Source organism: Rhipicephalus microplus, unplaced genomic scaffold (genome assembly GCF_043290135.1).
Source record: "Rhipicephalus microplus isolate Deutch F79 unplaced genomic scaffold, USDA_Rmic scaffold_113, whole genome shotgun sequence".
Lineage (NCBI taxonomy): Eukaryota > Metazoa > Arthropoda > Arachnida > Ixodida > Ixodidae > Rhipicephalus > Rhipicephalus microplus.
In genome coordinates this window covers 39,924-60,135 of record NW_027464685.1, presented here as the reverse complement: position 1 = coordinate 60,135, position 20,212 = coordinate 39,924, and the positions used below count along the sequence as shown (strand labels likewise).

Genomic DNA, 20,212 nt, shown 5'->3' with positions numbered 1-20,212 from the left:
AATCCTGGCCCCCACTCCTGGCCTTCGAACACCACATTTGAAAACAAATAATCGAGTATCGAAATGCGTCGAAAGATAAAGCCACTTCCTTTTATTTCAACACAAAAGATGGCCAGCTTACACACTTATCACATGCTTTCATTATCAGGTAAGCATCGACTATTTCGAGTTCTGTTTGCTGCTCTGCCCTTCTTTTTTTTTTTCTTCAACTGGATTTGTGAAATAAAGTGAAACACCAGTCTTGTTCGATGTGTCTTGTCTTCATCGTACACACTTTTCAACTTTCCTCTGATGATGTACCACCTCGCCCAAAACCAAGGTATTGTTATTGTGTTACGCAATTTCGGCGGAAAATGTGATGGTATTAAACGCACAAGAATGCATTTAAGCCAAGGGTCTTTGGCCGGGAACGTAAAAGAAAACGTATTAGGCCACCGAGCGCGTTACGCCAAATCGCATCAACAATATTTCACTGTGTAAGGGCGTACTTGGATTCTGGCTCCATGGAAAATGCGGTGACCGGAATTCGAACCCGAGCGCTCGAGCTGCAGCACAACTTCGGCGCTCAGCTGGCATGGCAAATGACAAAATAAAATGAAAGTACGGAATGAAGGCGGACACGAAGATTTTAATCTTGAACGAAAACACGAATGAGAAAAGACAGCAAGGAGCAAAAATATTCTGGGTGCTTTGGCACAGACGATCGTCAGTCTATTGTCTCACTATTTGTCTGTGTGCGCGGACATGCGTCTATGTGCGTGTGTGCATATGTTGAACATGAAGCAAGCACAATTACCGCGCCCGAGTGACGAGGTTTACCCAAGTCTAAGCATGGCAGTGCACATTTACCACCCCGACCCACTGTATACTTTACCCACTATAGATACAATTTAGCCAGGTTCTGAAGCATGGGCACAGCCGAGAGCGGCCGAGTCAATAATGAATACGGAGAGCGCAGGTGAGGGCGCTCGCTGGGCGTAAATGAGGTATACCAAAACACACAAAAATTCTTTTATTCACTCTCTCTAGCACACGCACGCATATCACACGCACGCACACGCTATATATTCAAAGGGCAACACGCAACGTGAGCTGTGTCGAATGTAGCAGGTGTATATGTCGCGTGGGAACCACATAGCAGTGCAGCGAGCTGTATGACTTTTCACATTTCACAGTTCGGACATTCGACCAACTGATGCCTTCATGGTTAGAGCTGCCAGAGAGAGAGAGCATGAACTTCGATCCTGTCCCGAATGTCGGCCTTCTATTGTGGGTACTGTCCAGGCTTCTTCTCAACAGTGCAGGAGGAATGCAAGGGACGCGGCTGAACCTGTCAGAGAAAAAAAACAAATTAGGAAGGACCCCCATACCTTGGGAATCAATGTTATGCGAAGGATGTGCATGGGAAGTAACTGTGCTGTAGTTGTTTTTTTTTTTGAGCGATACGTTACGGCGTGCAGCTAAAGATATGTACAATTGCACGTCGAAGACAAATGTTTGACAGCCGAATATGCTTTTTACAACCAGTTGTTTACAGGTGTGCAAGGATGACCACTAAAACAAGGATATTACAGCAACACCAGAAGGGGTAAGCTGATACGAAGCTCTGGTGATCACGAGGATGGTAGTCCTGGATACTGCGGCAGAAATCAAGTTCAGCGGATGAAGTTTAACTGCAATTGACGTTAACCCGGCGTGATGACAGCTGTACCGTAGCGGTGCATACGTATATAAAATAAAATAGCCAGCACTGCAGGTCTTCCCACTCACTTTAATCCAAGTGCCAGCCTAAATAATCGACCCGCCATTTAAATAATCTGAGCGCCACGCTATTCAATCCATGTGGTAAACATTTAGTCGAAGCGCCGACATATTTATCCAAGTGCCAACTGAGTTAGGCCGCGTGCCAGTGAGTTTAATCCAAGTGTCACCATGTTTAATCCATTTGCGAACGGCTTTAATTCAGGTGCCAGCCAGTTTAACGCATGTACCAGAAACACATAGTGTGTAACTTTACAAAGTCTAAATGTCGGAATAATGTAAACATGGAGCAACAGGAAGAACCTTTCGCTCGCCTCTACATGCTATAGCGTTTATGAAATGAGCTGTAGTGTTATTTCCACCTATAGTTTTGGTGTCATAGCTTCAAACTAAAAAAATAACGGCATATTCACGGGGTGAATGATGATGAATGGGCGAAGCTCCTGAGGGATTCATCGGTAAACTGTGAATCTTCCGTGTAATTCGCCCAGTCGATCATCATGTAAAGACGTGAGAAACGCTGTGTGTGTATATACACAAATCAACTTTTATTTGTTCTTAGACGATGGATGGCTTGCGATGTCCCTTGCCTCGCGCGCTCGCACATCGGGATTCTGTTTGCGAGCGCGCGCTGCTGCCGCCTTGCGCTCTTTCCGCTGTGCAGCCTTATCCATCCGGCGACTCCGAGCGCGCGCCAACAGCGAACGGATTTTATTACAACGCTCCCCCTAGCGTACGTCGCCGCACTAAATCGAACGATTGCCTTCAACCAATGACACGCGCCATATGTGACATCATTCCTATTTTATAAGATCTCGAGTCTTTCATCAACTACAAGTACCGCTTTCTAGTTTATAACATCTTGCATCTTTTCATCATCAGCTACAAGTACCACCATCTAGTAAACACTACAAGAACTAAACGAGAGGTGGCTACATGGATGGATGGATGGATGGATGGATATGGCTGTACCCTTTAGATCGGGCGGTGGCTAGCGCCACCAAGCCGTAATACCTAATGAACCAAAAACTATATTTTTTTTCCTTAAAAAAAAGAGTTTGAGGATTCCTACTTTGCAGTGAAGAGTTTAATTTTCACTCGTGCCCTGACTTTAGCCACCAATCAGATAACCTCCTTCTAGTTAAGTCTACCCGCTTAAAGTTTATTTTGCCCTCCCGGTCCGTAAACCCCAGTGCTTTGAAAAACTCTGCGCCATCATCCTGAACTATAGGGTGAAGCCCTTTACAGAACATTATCAAGTGTTCGGCAGTTTCTTCTTCCTCTCCACACGCACTGCATACTGTGTCTACCCCTTCGTATTTGGCCCGATATGTCTTGGTTCGCAAAACTTCCGTTCTGGCCTCAAACAGTTGAGAACTACCCCGAGTATTATCATAGATCCTTTCCTTGGCCATTTCCTGCTTAAACGTTCCATAGATCTCTAGTGCGGACTTCTTTATCATGCCCATTCTCCACATATCAGTCTCCGTTTCCTTCACTTTCTTCTTAACCGATAGTTCTTTTTGGTTTGGCCACCTGCTGTTTTCTAAGTATTTACCAGTCAACTTCCTGGTTCGCTTTCTCCATTTTGTATCGACATTCTTCATGTACAAGTAGCTGAAAACCTTCCTAGCCCAACGCTCTTCCCACATTTCTCTCAATCGCTTCTCAAGTTTTATCTTGCTGCTAGCTTCCCTGCCCTCAAATGATGTCCATCCCATATCACCCCGAACTCCCTGATTTGGTGTATTCCCGTGAGCTCCTAAAGCAAGCCTACCTATTCCACGTTGCTTAATTTCTAATCTTGCTTGAACTTCTGATCTCATGCACAAGACCGCATTGCCGAACGTCAGCCCAGGAACCATGACCCCTTTCCATATTCCTCTCACAACATCATACCTATTGTAATTCCACAGTGCCCTATTTTTCATGACTGCTGCATTCCTGTCACCTGCCAGTAACCTCTCACTAGGTCTAGCGTGGAGATAAATACAGGAGACATACAGGAGACGGTACCGCCATCTAGTGAACACTGCAAGAACTAAACTAGAGGTGGCTACATACAGGGGACGGTACCGCCATCTAGTGAACACTGCAAGAACTAAACTAGAGGTGGCTACATACAGGCTACAGGGGAAGCACAGCCCACGCCCTAAGGAGCTTCGCCCCTAAAAAAAAGTGCGTATTGATTGCATTTACGGGCAGTAAATGTATTTGCTCATAGAGTCCATGTTAGTCTATGCTTCATCGCTATTGCCTTATTACAGCTAATCTTTTACACCTTCGGATAAGCAGAGATTCATTACGTCTGCTCGGCATTTGGCGGCTTATTCGCCAAAGCGTTTCCAGTCGTCTGCTCAGCCCGGTGAGAATAATATAGTGACCTAGAGATAATACTTATTCGTTATTGATATCAGAAATAACCGCTTGAAAAACCTAATGTGCATTTATTTGGGTTCGTTTGGAATTAAGTTTTTTTTGTAAAAGCCTCAAAGGAGATACTCCTGTTTTTGTGTAACAAAATACGCTACAGTGTTGCTGAAGCGCGTTTGCTTGAAGCGCACGTGCTTCGTCGGATACACACAATTTTGTTTGAATAAAAAGATAACTAGTATGAATGACAAATATGTCTGCCGTGCTCCACATCAGGATTGTAAGTTGAAGTCTGATGTGCAAATGCCGCAATAAAACCAGTTCGAATTATCTCTCACTCGCTCTGCCCTGTGAGGGCCTTCTAATTTTTTGAGCATATACCTGCGTTTGACCCCATCGCTGCCCACGAGCAGGTTTTTCATATCTTGGAATGCACTCCGGCACTCCAATAACCGTATTCTGTCCTTCGCATTACATGACCCGTCTCGGTCATGTAATGCTTTACAAATAGAATTATGTGCTTTGGCGACGAAGACAAAATATTTGTTAACATGTTTCTGCCTTTTCTTTCGTTGCAATTAAAATTACTCCACCCGGGCCAAGCACTCATCTACAAACTTGTACATAGAAAAGTACAAACACGGCTGAAGAGAGCAACGGCAGTAGTTTTTTTTTCCTTTCACAAATACTATCAGCGAATACCAATAATAATGATTTATTCTACCTTCCCACTATTTTTTTTATACTGTAGGAACTGCATTTCAATAGCACTGCCGCTTTCTACGCTCCGTATTCTGCTTTTTGTGCATGGATTAGTTATTCGCATCGCCTCCCCCCCCCCACCCTCCCTATCATGTAAAGTATGGGGCTGACTTCGCGCCTCACTCCTAGGTTACTGGGAGGGCATAGGAAGGGGGGGGGGGGGAGGCTGCTCCTTCCTTTACGCACACACCTATGCTTACGTGCCAAAAATCACGCATGATTGTGCGACACCCCCTATAGCGTACGGGAATCCCAAAAATTTCGACCACCTGTTCTTTAACGTGCACTAACGTCACGCAGAGGACGGGCCCCTGTAAAATTTCGGCTGCATCGAAATGGGACTGCCGCGGCCGCTTAAAAGAGCCGCGACCTTTGGTTTGACAACTGAGCTCTGAAATCGTCGAACTTCCGCGGCGCACATCACAGAGTACAAGCGATAATTATACTACAAGGAGTTAGCCGCGCCCTCTCCAACTACTCCACTCCGGTGGCTCCCGGCATTCTGATAACGAAACAGCAGTAGGTGAAAAATGTTTCGCCGGTGGTGGTGAAACATTTAATAACCATTAATCAGTTACAGAGAGGTGATTGGGTCGGGGCTTTGTCGGCCTCGCGTAGCTCTTTCAGGTGATCAAACCGGTGTCGCACGGCCACTTTTGATCGCAATCGGATCCGATCCGAAACAAATCTCTCGATCATGGTTCGCTTCGATCACGCAAGTTTAAAAAGGAATTTCAACGCTGTTTATATGATTCCCACCCCCAGTCGGCCTTCGTCGCGATCAGCAAAGCACAGCGGAGCACCGCTGTTATATAGCCGGCGTTTGCAATTCAGTTTTGCTTCTAACGCAATCGGAATAGCTGATTTAAGATGCCGTACAACCATCTTCCTTCAGCCAAGCGTTGCTCGTAGGCGTAGTTCTTCGTAATAATTCTGTACGACTGCAACTAGAATAATAACGTTTGAACTCTCATTAGGTTCGCTCCACATAAATAAGCCACTATGCATTCAAACTCCGAAGTATGTAGATAGGCGTACTCCTGCCCATCCCTTCACACAGCTTCGTTTATCATATAGCCGCATGTTGTACAACCAACAGTTGACCGTATCGAATACACCTAATTTGAGTAAACACGCATTCTTGTAAATGTGGTATTGCGCATTTCCAATTTCTACGAGCCTGGGCATCAGACAGCCGGCCACGTTCACAGTGCATCGATACTTGTCGAATCGTCCCTGAAGAGAACCAAAACTATTCCGATTTCCAATAAGGCGCGAACCGCCCGAAAGCAAACGAGAAATTCAACGCGCTCGACCAGCAAGCAGCCCGCAAAGCTGAGCGCGATCAAGGTCCAAACATGCCCAATTTCCCCAACCGCGAGATCATACGTACGGCTCGCGCCCCTGCAAGAAAAGCTCACTAGATCAGCTCAAAAGCTTTCTTAGCCCATCGCACAGTTCGATTTTTACTTTCCTTCCATCCCACGACTCAATTCGCATGCTATAGATGTGGGAAAACGCACGAAAAGACGCCCCGTTGGTGAGCAAAGCTGACCATGTATCATGAGGACAACAGGGCGTCATAACGGTCGAACGAACAGCCAGCAGAGATTCAAATTTGAGTTGCAACGTACAAATTCCGGGAAATCGCGGACTCGACTCTTCCCTGCGTCTCATCTTATCCGTTTGAAATTTGTACCTAGGGAGTCGCTAGCTTGTCGGAAGGAGGCGGTTTGAACTGGTTGGAAGCGTTCAGCCAGCCGAAGAGCCTTGCCCGGGAGATACTTGTGAATTCGCGCGCGTGAGAGAGAGTCGGCCTTGGAGCGAAGGGTTGCGTTCGCTTTTCTCGAAGTCGAAGCGGTTCAACGGTAGACGTTGAGGCGACGAGTAATTTAGCAGTGATCACCGCTGGTTTGTCGTAGGATATCGCTGTGATTAAACTTCGATTATTTTGACACCGCGCGGTCAATGGTGATCGAGAATGGAGCTCTCGTGAGGTCCACCGTGTCGCATGGAAGTTACACCGGTGATCGAGAAATGAAAAAAGAGAGTCGAACTCAACCTGTAAATGCGTGGTGTGGTGTGCGTGAAACTGAAGCGTTGGCGTTCTCTGACGTCCTAGGAATGAGAGACTGTCAAGCCAAGATTTTGTTTCTGGGAGAGAAATAAAGATATGCCACTTGTATCTGAGATCGCGCGCGTTAATTTTTTTTCCTTTTTTTTAGTTGTTTTACTGCCTGGCGCATTCGCTGACTCTTTGAATAACACATTAAGGCACTGGTGTGCTTTACAAAGTACACTTCCTTTTTCGGGAGTAAAAAAAAACACAGCCCAATATTTTGGTTTCGTTCGCTGGAATTTTAAATGCCAAGCTTATCGACTCTGTCACATATTTTTTTTTTCTGTTCTACGAGTAGTTAAACTTTAGAAAAACCAGAGCCCGTCAAACACACCTGGTGAGCTGGGGCGTAGCCAGGGGGTGGCACTTTGGGGCCCTGCCCCCCCCCCCCTCACGAATTTTTTTTCACCGTGGCATAGGGATCGAAAAAAGACCATTTCAATTCCCCCCCCCCCCTTTCCTGAAAAAAAAATCAGGGTACGGGCCTGCTGGTCAATACTGCGTTTTCTACGATTGTTTCATATTTCACAATTTATACGTTTAAAAGAGAAAAAAAACGGATTTATTGTGCTTCAGCAAGAACATCCCTGCACTGCGTGAGGAGCGTATAGAGTGCATAGTTTCGTAGTTTTTTCTCGTACGTGTAATGAAATCTGGGTTTACTTCATGGCAGCATACACGTACTTAATATGTTGTGCGGGGCCTCAGAAATGGAGCCAGTTATTTTCTTTTAAGAATAATGCCTTTTTTTTTCTTTTTTCTGTTATCCGAGAGCCACGAGGCTGCGACAGATGCCGATGTGAACATGCGAGAGCCCATTGAGGTTTTCATTGTCGCTTCTGACCCTAACATCCACACTTAGGAGAAGAAAGGAATGACGACGGTACGAAGCGCGCTCTCTGCGAACAATAAAGTTATTTTGGAAAGAAAGGAACGTCGGCAGCGCGGTTTCTGTTTTGATACCGAAAACAACTGCGTTTCGTAGAGGCCAAAATATAGGCATAGTTGCTATGCTGCCGAACGAAAACACGGCAGTTTTTATGTTGTGTAACCAGGTGCCTATCCACTGAAAATAAAATTTAAAAAAAAAAACGTAGTGCTTTTGCCAACTCTTCTCAGCAGCTGTAACAATGGAATAGAACGGGCTGAGCTGTACTACAGTGCTGAGAATTACAGAGATTTGATATCCGAGACGAAGTGCTGCAGGCCCAGATGACATAAATAGCCGCAGACAACGAATGCGGGTTCTGCAACTGCACTGTATGTTTCGGCAGACCCCCTACGTGTTGACTATTGTCCTTCAGTCGCACAATGGCAAGACACTCACTAGGCACTGTTGTACCTAACAGAAGTGCCAGGAAGTCTCTAGCGACAACTGAGATTGCTATTATACTCTATCCATACCGAAGCTTTCACAAAATGCTTAGGAAAAAAAATGCAGGTATGCCACAATACACTAAAATAGTGTTGCAAGAAGCGTGGCGTTACGCTTTACATAAAAAGATGGTGCTTCAATAAGCTACATTGGGTCAAGATGACTTTGCTACTCGTTTGGCAATGGCCTAGCGTACTCTTCATTCCTGCATGAAGCTTTCCTATCGCTATCTCGATGGTCCATGGCACACTCTAAAGTACGGTGCCATAACTTGTGCAAAAACTCACGATAGTCTATGAAAATTTGCACATGTTTTTGTCTATTGCATTTATTTAAATGTGAAAAATCTCTATAGAATATATCCAGTACTTCTCTCGTAGTTTTTAATAAGTTGAACATGTACTCGACACACTGACGTGAAGTCGAGAGCACAAACGGCGACTTACTAACTTGCGCGTAAAAAAAAAAAGAAACGAGTCTTGCAATTTGTTCTAGAACCAGAGTCAACTTCAGTGACGCATTTACGAATTGTCCGAACAAACCCAAGGCCCCATAGCAAGAGTCAGGACACCGGGAGCGATAGGAGGCTGCTCTGCGCAGCTCGCAACCGCGGTTACAGCTCCTGATAGTGAGCCGGGCCAGAGGGGTCGCCGAAGCGAAGCAGTGTCCGGCCATATAGAGTGGCCCGAGGGCCGGCCGTCATCATCCCAGCTTAACAAGCGGCGTTGCCTAACATGCCTTAACGCTGCCGAACTAGCCGCGTTGATTCAGAGAGTTCACGCTGGCCGTAGTTATTAAAACAGCAGGTCGAGGTCGCCCTGTTTCTCTTCGAACGCTGTTTCTAGAACACGCGAGGACAATTCGAACGTGTCTACGCGTGCTTCCCAGTTCTCAGCGTTCGCATCCGACACACAACACGAGCTATGGGACTTAGCGGTCCACGTACAGGTCGTCTATCGAGCTTTGTCCTCGATTACAACGCGTAGTTTTTGTTTGTTTTTTCATTTGCAGTCTGCTACTTCTGTTCGTAGCAGCTGTGCATGTTACACCGTTCCCTAGCGTAAAAAAGCGCGTAATTTTTCCAAATGTGCGCGGAAAGAGTTCACCTACGATCACGGCACTGTCGAACGACGCTTATTGAAGACCGGAGACGATTTTTATACGCCTCCGGTTTTGAATTGAATGCTAACTTCAATGTCTCAGCGGCGAGGTAGCCGACAGAGAACCCCTCAAATTATTGCGATTTTCACGTCGAAGACCCTCCGTAACACAATCACTGGACGTCCGAGGGTATCATACTGCATTTAATTCGAGTAGGAATCGGCTTCATTGATTTGTTGTGACGAGAAAGTGAGATTATGCAAGCCGTTCGGCCGTCTGGGGAACTCCCGCCACCATTATCTCGGCGGCGAAAGCCCGCACCGTGACAAATGGGGAAAATTCAAAGAAATTCTTTCCCTTTCTTTTTCGTCCCCGCGCCTCCACAGTGCTGAAGCTCGGGTAGCTATCAGTATTTCCATAGGGATAGTGACGTCACACAGAAGGTATAAAAAAGGCGGGACAGGCGGTAAAACTTTTTTTCCCTGGAGACTCGGCCAAGGGAGGACGTATCGCCGGTGAGTTCAGATTGCGCTGACCGTTATCTTTGGATCTCTTTGTTCTGAGGTTTGGGGTTACGGGTACTTGCGCAGGTTGTGGTTCTGACCTTGGAGGTTGCACCGGCCAAAGGACGTTCTCTAGGTGAGTCCGCTTTTTGCCGAAATGCTGCGCTTCGATTGATTTCTTTGTTCCGAGATCTCGTCTGGAACTCCGCGCAGGGCTTGGTCGCGTTTGTCTGTTGGGAGGTCGTGGTCTCAAGAGGCCGTACAGACTGGTCTTACGTCAACGTTGTCGACGGTCTTCAAAAGGAAGCTTCACGTCGATTTGCAACCAATGCAAGGTTTTTCATACGCGATTTTTTTTTTGCTTCCAGTGACGGGACACTTTTTGACGTTGTGCGCGTTTTGTGAATCTTTTCTCGCAGGTGTGTGCTTGTGAGTAGACATGACTCGTGTATCCTACGCCGCGGACGGGAGCTCTGCGATCATCCACGCATCGAAGGTGAGCAAGAGACATTTTCTCATTTACATAGCTGACTTAATTGCTAGTTGCACCTGTGTCGCGTGTTCATGAGTGCTTACTGTGTAGGCAATTTTTACTACTTAGCACAGACGTCCACTAGTGGGTTTTTTTTTTTGTTTGCAGATTTTCTGGTTAGGTTTTGTGAATGCGTTCAGGAGTAATGTGAGTGTGCTTCCGACTACAATTCATGACCCTACAGCTAAGCGCCGTTTTTAAAAGTTAGGACGAAAAAAAATTCATTTTCACGGAGTGCATGACGAAGCGTCCGTCAATCCTTCTGCTCGTCTGTCTTTTCGTCTGTCTGTCTGTTGGATGAGTCATATAGCTATAGGGGGTCACGTACCACGAGACATATACAAGGGACGGACAAACAAATGGTTTTGGGAGCTTCGCCCCCAAATAACTTTCTACTTTGAATGTAGTGTTGCTTCTTCGTGACAACAATTGGCCTTTTCATCGTTGTATTTTAATGTAACGAAAAAAATATGCATAAGCGAATATTTGAGCGTTTCGAAATTTTCGATAAACTATTACTGTATTAGAAATTAACACTTCTGCACTATTGTAATGTTTGTTCCCGAAACTTTGGTAGTATTCGAAACGAACAAATAAGCAAATTTCAGCGCGTAACGTAGCTGCAAAAAAGTGGCTTGGCTGCTGCAACGTTATGGTGCGTGCTGTAAGCCATTCTTTCAGAAAAAAAAAATCGCGCTGTGGCGCAGCCACATTTTGCAGGTAATCTGCGCGTGAATTGATTCGTTTTTCAAAGCTGCTACTGTGCCGGAGGTGCCAGACGTGGCGCGCCTGAACGGTCACGGAACAGACGATTTTTTCCGACGCGGGTTGCGCGCTTCCGAGCAGACGACCAGGCTTTGCGGCATTTTTTGTTTTTTGAATATAGCGATAAAAAAGGAAACACCAATTTGTGGAAAGAAATGCAGGGGTACAAGTTGCGTTTGCTCGTGTTTGCCATAATGCGAAAATTCTCTCGTGTTTTGCCATAATGCGAAAAACTGAAAGCAGACGTGGTACAATTGGCGTCCGCCATCTTGAATGCCGCGGTGACTCGCGCTAGCAGTTCTCGTGCTTCTAAAAGTGAACCATTCGTAGATGTGCCTTGCGAAGGCTGTTCTGATCTTGCCTCCATTTCGCGTGCCCGAATGTAAGTCGAGTACTAAACTCCGCGAACCCCGAGTTAAGGCGAATGTTAGGGTTAACTCTGACCTCGAACTGCTCGGCTGTTCATCTTCAGACTTATTAACTGCATTTGTTGCGCGTTGTCTTGACTGCTTACTGTGTAATTTTTACGAACTAGTAGTCATCTACATGTGATGGGGTGGAGGAAGGATTTTTTTTCAGATTAAAAAAAATGCGCCAGGCAGTAAAACAACTAAAAAAAAGGAAACAAAAAATTAACGCGCGCGATCTCAGATACAAGTGGCATATCTTTATTTCTTTCCGGAAACAAAATCTTGGCTTGACAGTCTGTCATTCTAAGGACGTCAGAAAACGCCAACGCTTCAGTTTCACGCACACCACACCACGCGTGTACAGGTTGAGTTCGACTCTCTTTTTTTTTTTTCATTTCTCGATCACCGGTGTAACTTCCATGCGACACGGTGGACCTCACGAGAGCTCCATTCTCGATCACCATTGACCGCGCGGTGTCAAAATAATCGAAGTTTAATCACAGCGCAATCCTACGACAAACCAGCGGTGATCGCTGCAAAATTACTCGTCGCCTCAACGTCTACCGTTGAACCGCTTCGACTTCGAGCAAAGCGAACGCAACCCTTCGCTCCAAGGCCGACTCTCTCTCACGCGCGCGGATTCACAAGTATCTCCCGGGCAAGGCTCTTCGGCTGGCTGAACGCTTCCAACCAGTTCAAACCGCCTCCTTCCGACAAGCTAGCGACTCCCTAGGTACAAATTTCAAACGGATAAGATGAGACGCAAGGAAGAGTCGAGTCCACGATTTCCCCGAATTTGTACGTTGCAACTCAAATTTCAATCTTCGCTGGCTGTTCGTTCGACCGTTATGACGCCCTGTTGTCCTCATGATACATGGTAAGCTTTGCTCACCACCGGGGCGTCTTTTCGTGCGTTTTCCCACTTCTATAGCATGCGAATTGAGTCGTGGGATGGAAGGAAAGTAAAAATCGAACTGTGCGATGGGCTAAGAAAGCTTTTGAGCTGATCTAGTGAGCTTTTCTAGCAGGGGCGCCAGCCGTACGTATGATCTCGCGATTGGGGAAATTGGGCATGTTTGGACCTTGATCGCGCTCAGCTTTGCGGGCTGCTTGCTGGTCGAGCGCGTTGAATTTCTCGTTTGCTTTCGGGCGGTTCGCGCTTTATTGGAAATCGGAACGGTTTTGGTTCTCTTCAGGGACGATTCGACAAGTATCGATGCACTGTGAACGTGGCCGGCTGTCTGATGCCCAGGCTCGTAGAAATTGGAAATGCGCAATACCACATCTACAAAAATGCGTGTTTACTCAAATTAGGTGTATTCGATACGGCTAACTGTTGGTTGTACAACATGCGGCTATATGATAAACGAAGCTGTGTGAAGGGATGGGCAGGTGTACGCCTATCTACATACTTCGGAGTTTGAATGCATAGTGGCTTATGTGGAGCGAACCTAATGAGAGTTCGAACGTTATTATTCTAGTTGCAGTCGTACACAATTATTACGAAGAACTACGCCTACGAGCAACGCTTGGGTGAAGGAAGATGGTTGTACGGCATCTTAAATCAGCTATTCCGATTGCGTTAGAAGCAAAACTGAATTGCAAACGCCGGCTATATAACAGCGGTGCTCCGCTGTGCTTTGCTGATCGCGACGAAGACCGACTGGGGGTGGGAATCATATAAACAGCGTTGAAATTCCTTTTTAAGCTTGCGTGATCGAAGCGAACCATGATCGAGAGATTTCATTCGGATCGGATCCGATCGCGATCAAAAGTGGCCGTGCGACACCGGTTTGATCACCTGAAAGAGCTACGCGAAGCCGACAAGGCCCCGACCCAATCACCTCTCTGTAACTGATTAATGGTTATTAAATGTTTCACCACCACCGGCGAAACATTTTTCACCTACTGCTGTTTCGTTGTCAGAATGCCGGGAACCACCGGGGTGGAGAAGTTGGAGAGGGCGCGGCTAACTCCTTGTAGTATAAGTATCGCTTGTACTCTGTGATGTGCGCCGCGGAGGTTCGACGATTGCAGAGCTCAGCTGTCAAACCAAAGGTCGCGGCTCTTTTAAGCGGCCGCGGCAGTCCTATTTCGATGCAGCCAAAATTTTACAGGGGCCCGTCCTCTGCGTGACGTTAGTGCACGTTAAAGAACAGGTCGTCGAAATTTTTGGGATTCCCGTACGCTATAGGGGGTGTCGCACAATCATGCGTGATTTATGGCACGTAAGCATAGGTGTGTGCGTAAAGGAAAAAGCAGCCTCCCCCCCCCCCGTGCCCTCCCAGTAACCCAGGAGTGAGGCGCGAAGTCAGCCCCATACTTTACATGATAGGGAGGGGGGGGGGGGGGAGGCGATGCGACTAACTAATCCATGCACAAAAAGCAGAATACGGAGCGTAGAAAGCGGCAGTGCTAATGAAATGCAGTTCCTACAGTATAAAAAAATAGTGGGAAGGTAGAATAAATCATTATTATTGGTATTCGCTGATAGCATTTGTGAAAGGAAAAAAAAAACTACTGCCGTTGCTCTCTTCAGCCGTGTTTGTACTTTTCTATGTACAAGTTTGTAGATGAGTGCTTGGCCCGGGTGGAGTAATTTTAATTGCAACGAAAAAAAAGGCAGGAACATGTTAACAAAAATTTTGTCTTCGTCGCCAAAGCACATAATTAGATTTGTAAAGCATTACATGACCGAGACGGGTCATGTAATGCGAAGGACAGAATACGGTTATTGGAGTGCCGGAGTGCATACCAAGATATGAAAAACCTGCTCGTGGGCAGCGATGGGGTCAAACGCAGGTATATGCTCAAAAAATTAGGAGGCTGTTACGACCGGCCCTAGGGAACCAAGCAAGAGGAGTTGCGGGGAGAACTGGTTCTTGACCGACTGTGTCGTCGACCCCCACCTCCCCATTCAGGCTCCCCCCCTCTTGCCGGGAGAATTCCGGAATCTGCTGTGCGTTCGTGACCATGTTTGGGCATTTTTTAGGGCGCCAGGAGCATATATGGACATCGTGTTAGGTTGTGCCACTCCATGTGTTGTGAGAGGTGTTTCCCCCTCCCTCGTGGCCGAGGTGCCGGGGCCACCGTATTGGCTGACGATGCGGACAATGCGCCCAGTGTCGACAACGCGGCGCTATAAAATGCCGAAGACGTTTTGTACCGCTCTCTCTTCTCTCTTTGGATCAGTTGATCACTTCTCCACATGTAAATAAATCTCTGTCGTTGGTTCGGACGCTTCTTCTCGCTGCATTGTTGGACGATGGATCCTGCGACGGGGCCAGCTACCGAAAACGAGACCGGCAGGACCCGGAGTCCCAACAACTGGTGGCAGCGGTGGGATTCCGTATAAGAGCTTTTTGTAGCTTTTTTTGTCGATTAAGTTAACGGAAAACTTGAGGCAAGGCAGAAACCTAGAGCTGTCGTTGCCGTCAAGGTTAATTAGTTGCAGGACAGGAATCTTTGTGGAACAGAGACAGCGGTACTGGAGGCAGCCATGAATCTGAGATCCCTGCGAAAGTCCATGTTGTTGCTACTTGCAAGGGAGTTAAATCTGGAGGTGTCGGACTCTCAAAGAAAGCCAGAGCTGATAGAGGCGATTCTCGCATTGGGGGCGGAGGATGACGAGCTGTCAGAATGTGTCGAGGAGATTCAGGAGAGGCCAGCGGCAGAGGCCGAAAGAAAGGCGGCGGAGGCCGAAAGGAAAGCGGCAGAAGCCGAGGCAGATAAGATGCGAAAGCACGAGCTTGAAATGAAGCGCCTCGAGCTAGAGATTAGCCATAATAGTAGAGCAGGAGGCAGCGAGGCATCCGGTACCGCAGAGCGGGTCAGGTTCAAAATAACGGACCTAATCAGATCGTACAAGCTAGGGGAGGACATTGGGCTGTTCCTCGTCAACTTTCAGAGAACTTGTGAAAGGCAAGGTTTCAGCCAGGATACATGGCCTCAACGCTTGTTGTCCGTACTTCCGGGGGAGGCCTCAGAAGTAATCGCGCGCCTCACGAAAAAGGAAGCTGACGAGTACAGTGAGGTAAAGTCGAGCCTTCTCAAGAAATACAGGTTGTCAGCGGAAGGTTTCAGACAAAAATTTCGCAACGCCGTAAAAGAGAACAATGATTCATACCCGGAGTTTGCTTACAAGTTAATGGCCAACATGGGGGAGTGGCTCAAAGAGGCAAAGGCGTATGGGAATCATGACATGGTGCTCGAGTGTGTTGGTCTCGAACAATTCCATCAAAGGTTACCAGAAAAGGTGAGGTTCTGGGTGCAGGATAGACCGGACGTGAACACCGTAACGAAAACCGCAGAGCTCGCTGAAGAATTCGTTACGCGCCGCGCCCTCGGGGCAAACAGCGAGCCTAAAAGGGAAAAATTCCTACTACCGAATAAGGCGCCGTTTAGAAAACAACCGACAAGTCTCGCACAAAAGGGTGAGGAAAACAAGGCATCTAACCATGGGGCGTCGGCAGAGGCAAGCAAAAGGAAATTTGAGGCGAAAAAACCGGCGGCTTGTTTCAATTGCCACGAAACAGGGCACTTCGCGAAACATTGCCCTAAAGAAAAGGTGGCCTTTTTATCTATTAATGAAGCCGACGAGAACACGAAGTGTTTAGAGCCCTATATGTACGACCTTACTGTGAACGGCAAGCAGTCTCGGGTTCTTAGAGACTCCGCAGCCACTATGGACGTAGTTCATCCGTCCTTTGTTCAGTCCGGACAGTATTCAGGAGACTGTGCCTGGATTAGACAAGCCGTAGAAGCAAACAGTCAGTGCCTTCCCGTAGCTAAAGTTGTCCTTAAAGGCACATTTGGTACGTTGGAAACGGAAGCCGCGGTATCGCCATATCTACCTCCTCAGTATCCTTACTTATTTTCAAATAAGTCAGATCAAACGCTGAAGGAGAAAGGTCTAACGTTGGGAGAAGGCATAGTGCAGGCACTGACTAGATCGAAGGCACGTGCGCTGGCTGCGAGAGCAACATTCACTGAGGCAAACAAGCCTCAAATTCTTAATTTATGTTAATGATCTACCGTCTGGCATTTCTAATAACATTCGCCTATTTGCGGATGATTGTGTGCTATATTCCAAAATTACATGTCAGCAAGACCAAATTAATCTACAATCTGATCTTTTTCATATTGAAAATTGGTGTAAAACTTGGCAAATGTCCTTAAACGTACCAAAATGCAAACTAATGTCATTTTCCCGGCGCGCATGCCCATTATTTCACAATTACACCCTTAAAGGCTCTTCATTACAATCCACAAAAGAGTACAAGTACTTAGGCGTCCATATCACCAACAATCTATCTTGGACAGTACACGTGTACAAAGTAATCGCCAGCGCCAGTAGATCCCTCGGGTATCTGCAGCGCACGATGAAATTTGCTCCTTCAGACTTAAAATTGTTGGCCTATAAAACCCTTATCCGTCCAAAACTAGAATATGCAGCCGCTATATGGGACCCGCACCAGCGTTACCTCATCGACAACGTAGAAGCCATCCAAAACCGGGCTGTTAGATTTGCTTTCTCCGATTTTTCTTCATACACTAGCGTCACAAATCTCAAGTCGCGTGCGTCCCTTCCTCCCCTCAACAACCGTCGGAAACTAGCAAGGCTGGCATTATTCCATAGGTTTCATTACTCAATATCACCAAACTCCTACGTCACGCCAAAATCACATGTATACACTCGCACTAAAAACGAACATCAAGTTTCATACCCCCGCCCACGAACTAACACTTTCGCGCAATCCTTTTTTGTTCGGTCAGCCAAAGACTGGAACAATCTTCCCGCTCACGTGGTACAGACCAAAGACCTTGACCAGTTTAAATCGCTGCTTACCGCGCCCGGAATTGTGTAATATCCTCATGTCGTTTTTATGGTTCCCGTTTTTTCTGTCTTTCATTTTTGTCAGTGCAGGCGAAGTAATAGAGCGTTGCCTTCTGACATCATATTGTTTTCTGTTTTTACCAAATTTATAGCTACCTAGCTCATTGCCGTTGTTTGCATTCTGACTTGTATATTTGCACCATTGTACTGCTGTAAAGCGCGGTTATCCAAGCTGTTTAAACTCTGATTGGTCCCAATGTAAAACATGTAGCGTGTCTGGCCATGTAGTTTCTTTTATGCTTCTTCACTCATTTATTGTTGTGATGATCTTGTATATAGTTATGTTGGTAGCGCATCTCCCCCTCACCCCTACCCTCGTTTTTGTTCTAGTCTGTCGCTGGTACCACCCCTCATGTAATGCCTCCTTCTAGGAGGCCCTTGAGGTATGAAAATAAATAAATAAATAAATAAATAAATAAATCGACAACGGGCCTGGTTGCGAGTTGGACACCACGGTAACAAATCGACTTGTGCGAGAACAGGCTGCAGAAGCCGTAGTCGCGGAGGCAACCATTCCTAAAGGCGACGATGAACCTCCTCCCGAATCGGAAGGGGTCAATTACGCCTCGTTGACCAAGCAAATAGAAAATGCCGTTGCTCCCAAGCCGATTCCTGGTAGTACAGAGGATAGCACAGAGGGTGACACATTCCAGGTACAAGGAAATACGAAAGAGTTGTGTGTCATGCCAACTTCGGATAATTTCAGTCGGCTGCTGCAGGTGAGCCCCGCTTCATTAATAACCGAACAAATGGGGGACCCGACGTTTAAGCAATTCCAGGACAGTTCGAAAGAGGGAATCGCCAAACGAAATGTGAGATTCCAAGAGAGGAGCGGCATACTCTATCGAAAATATCTAGATAGGCGAGAGGTAGAGTTGGACCAGGTAGTCGTATCTCAGGCGTATCGTCAGGATTTGCTTAGTTTGGTGCATGGAGGATCATGGTCAGGCCACTTAGGCGTAAAGAAGACGAAAGATCGTCTTTTACAGGAATACTACTGGCCTGGATGCTTTAAAGATGTAGAGAGGTTTGTAAAATCTTGCGATGTGTGTCAGCGAGTGGGTAAGCCGGGAGATGAGGCGAAATTTCCAATGAAGCTGGTACCCGTAATCACGGAGCCCTTTCGTCGGTTGGTAATTGACACAGTAGGTCCTTTGCCCAAGACAACTTCAGGCTACCGTCACATCCTGACCTTAATCTGCCCAGCTACTAAATTTCCAGAGGCGGTCCCGCTAAAAGAGCTAAGTTCCGTTGAAGTAGTGAACGCACTTCTGTCCGTGTTTGCCCGGGTAGGCTTTCCTGCCGAGATACAATCAGACCAGGGCACCATTTTCACGAGTGCCTTAACGACAACCTTTCTAGAGCGGTGTGGCGTGAAATTATTGCATAGTTCAGTCTACCATCCGCAGTCGAACTCGATAGAGAAGCTTCACTCCGTGATGAAGCGAGTGTTAAGAGCCTTATGTTTTGAACGAAAAACTGACTGGGAAATGTGCTTACCTGCAACGATGTTTGGACTAAGAACTGCACCACATGAGACAACAGGGTTTACGCCAGCGGAACTTGTTTACGGCCGCAGGCGGCGATCTCCTCTTCGTATGCTGGGAGAGTCGTGGGAAGGTCAGGGTGATGATCCTGTAGTAGTGGAATATGTCCTCACCTTATTGAATCGTCTAACAAAAGCCCAAGAACTGACCGAGAGTGCGATGACCAAAGCACAGCAGAAGGCTAAGCTTTACTACGATCGGACAGCTAAAGCACGACACTTTGCTGTAGGAGACAGGGTCATGTTGTTGAGGCCCTCCCAAAAGAATAAGCTTGAAGTGCAATGGGTCGGCCCGGCCGAGATTACTCGAAAATTGTCTGACACCAACTATGTGGTAAATTTACCAGGAAGTCGTAAGGTACACCAGGTGTATCATAGCAACTTACTCAAACCCTATAAAGAGAGGGAAGCCATCGTGAACATGACTTTAAATGTTCCAGAAGAGGTTCCGGCAGAAATCCCTGAATTAGCTCCCGAATCGGACGAAGTCCCGATCGAGAAAAGAGTTGAGGATTTAGTATCAAAGTCACAACTGACAATGAAGCAGAAGCAGGAATTGCGTGGTCTTTTGACCGAGTTTCAGGACAGATTTGTAAGCGTGCCAGGCCGGACATCCGTCCTCACTCATGACATAGAGCTTACCTCGTCGGAACCAGTAAGGTGGCTGCACCCTCGGCCGCTACGCCCAACCGACTTGCCGCTGCCGCCCTTCATGGAAATTCACACGGATGATGCGCAATGTACCGCCAAACCGCCACCTGATCTGCCCCGCTTCGCCCCCTCCCGGATGTCACGTGCCAACCACATCACCGATTCGACGCCGCCAATTCACCGCCAAGATAAAAGCCCGAACATCACCCATGGTCCCACCAGTGGGCTCGGCAACACGTCAAGGATGGCGGACGCTTACCTGCGACGCCTGTTTTTCGTGCAGGTAATGGTGCATTCAGACGACGGATCGAATCCCGATGTGGCGGGACGGACGGCGCGTCACGTGACCTCACATCAGTGATTCCCCTCGTCCGCGACTCGTCCGCGCGTCTCGCGGACGGATGAACCCAACCTGTTT

At 47.1% G+C, this 20,212-nt stretch overlaps 1 long non-coding RNA gene across 1 annotated transcript; it reads right to left on the bottom strand.

The window, feature by feature from the left end:
• Positions 1-996: 996 nt before the first annotated feature.
• LOC142790475 (uncharacterized) lies at positions 997-20,071 on the bottom strand. The gene is made up of 3 exons (XR_012889533.1): positions 19,786-20,071; positions 19,098-19,232; positions 997-1,330 (listed from the first exon to the last, which is right to left on the bottom strand). It is a non-coding gene; the product is annotated as an uncharacterized LOC142790475 (long non-coding RNA).
• Between the last annotated feature and the right edge of the window lie 141 nt (positions 20,072-20,212).